Source organism: Mandrillus leucophaeus, unplaced genomic scaffold, assembly GCF_000951045.1.
Source record: "Mandrillus leucophaeus isolate KB7577 unplaced genomic scaffold, Mleu.le_1.0 Scaffold362, whole genome shotgun sequence".
Lineage (NCBI taxonomy): Eukaryota > Metazoa > Chordata > Mammalia > Primates > Cercopithecidae > Mandrillus > Mandrillus leucophaeus.
This window is the reverse complement of record NW_012103832.1, coordinates 1,374,212-1,376,491: the sequence shown is the minus strand read 5'-3', so window position 1 is coordinate 1,376,491 and position 2,280 is coordinate 1,374,212. Positions and strand designations below refer to the sequence as shown.

Sequence of the window (2,280 nt, the reverse complement as noted above, 5' to 3'; positions counted from 1 at the left end):
GGGCTTCAATCAAGGTTGTATTTGGAGCACATGAACTCCTTAGATAGGTCTAGTGATCTCTGTTGTTAAGTGTTCTTATCACTCAAAGCATGTTTGAAAATTTACTATCTGAAGGAATTCATTTATTCAAGCCCTCAAAAATAGGCATAACTACTTTAAATGTATGTTTACATCCACAGAGTAGAAAGATCTCTGGCGCTAAAGGTAAGGCATTCCCTGGGAAATTCATATTAGAGAGATGTCATGTTTATTTATAGAGTGTGGAACTTAACATCATGTTATTTTCTCAAATGGTACAATTTTAGACAGTTGTTAATAAATCCTAGCCACCAAACATGTACTGAAAATAGAACTTCAACATTGTATGCATCACAGTGATATTTCACTGAAATAACATAGAACGAGATGCTTGTCAAGTTGAGGTTGCATGAGAAAACCCCAAAGGAAGTCAAAGAAAAGGAAGGTTAACAAAACAAATGTCTTCAGGCATGGTTGAATGGAAGAGGAGTCAAACTTTAAAAGGCTAGCAGGGTTTGGGAAACCTGGACAGAACGGTGCTATCATTTCCAGTAAGGTGTGCGATATGAATAAGGCACTCAGGCACAACCCAGTCTGCAGAGCAAGAGATATGAGCAGGTAGAAAGGAGAAGGGATAATGGAGACTAGCAATGAAAAAGGCTTTCTAGTAAAAAGAAAAAGAGAAAAATTTTTTTAAGTCTCTAAAAATGTGAATTTCCCCCTTCATATTTAACTTGTTAACCCAGCAATACAAATTTTAAATTATCAGACCTATTGTTGTAGAAACGCAAGCCAAAAACCCCATATTCAAAACCTTTGGAGTATGTGTTTCAGAAATTTTCAGATTTTAGAAAGGTAATATAGTATACATGCCATCTATTATATAACACACTCAGCTGGATCTTTGGCTATATTGTGTAATCAAACACATTTCCTGGGCAAAACGTGTTTATTCAAAGTCTGGTAAATAAAGAGTGTAAAGCTTTTTTCTACTTTTCTATTCAAGTCATTTGAGGTCAAATTTTGACACTACACTAGCTAACATCAGGTTTTGCTTACAAAAGTTACAAATAAAACATGCCCACTGGTTTTCAGAATTTTTTAGATTTTAGAATTGTGTTTAAGGTATTGAAGAAGTGTATTTTAAAATTTAATGACTTAAACTACAATAACTAAAAGAGCAGAAGTATGTACTCTAGACTATTATATTCCAAAAAGTATTCAATTCTGTAAATTAAACTTAATCTAATTTAAAATTGCATATGAACAAAAACACTGAAAATATTTGGTCAGGAAAATGGAAGCCAGAGGCTGTATTATTTTGGGTAGTATACAGGTATGGTCAACCTGTGCACCACAATAAGGAAGGGGTGGTACAGGGGATGAAGGTTTCCAAATTATGCTGAGGAATAAGGGGGAAGGTGCCTTAGGAAATAGAAGATATCAGAGAGGATGAAACAAGGATCTCTCGCCCATCCTTTCCAGAAGGAAAGCAGGTATCTGAAAGTGGAAAGCAAATTCCAAGTGCTGCTTTATCACACACTTCTCAGTCATCTGAATAACTAAATGAGATTCAGCAGAGCATCTCACAAATAGACCATGTATAATTTCAAGCCCCTTCCTAACTATGTAACATCCTATCCTGCACTGAAAGAAAGGAAAGGGAAAAGAAAGGAAGATAGGCAGAAAAACAACATCCTCACTTGTTACTTATGTCTAAATTACTTTAAGAAAAGAAAAATAATTACCTTACACTAGAGACTTAAAAATTAAAATGCAAATTCTTGTAAAAACATAATGAAATGATAGAAAAACCTGGGCAAAAGACCAAATTAAATGTAGGCTTTTGCTTTATTTCGGTGGGGAAATAAGTAAGGAGACCAAAAAGATTTAAAATATTATCATCAAGAGCAAAATGTAGGAAAATGAGACTAAGAACAAAAATAAATCAACAAACACTTTTCAGGTGGCACAGCACTGTCCAGGATTGGTGCTGATTACTTTTAACAGAGTTGGACCAAACGCAGACTATACGTAGAGATTTTTGGTCATTTACAGGCCAATTCATAATGCTCTGTTTGTATGATGTACATAAAAAAAAAATAAGAAGAAGAAAGAATAGCTGTATTCACATGTAGGTAAAATTCACAAACATAAGTTAAAGAATATACAGCATGATCCTATTTTAATAAAAATATAAAAATGCATGTATATATGTATATATAAAGATAAAAAACGTATACATTAAAACACTAGTTATTG

At 33.6% G+C, this 2,280-nt stretch overlaps 1 protein-coding gene across 1 annotated transcript in view; it reads right to left on the bottom strand.

Moving 5' to 3' along the window:
* The window catches only part of MDGA2 (MAM domain containing glycosylphosphatidylinositol anchor 2), a 916,950-nt gene that overhangs the window by 415,816 nt on the left and 498,854 nt on the right, over positions 1-2,280 (bottom strand). The gene's annotated exons all lie outside the window — the stretch shown is intronic.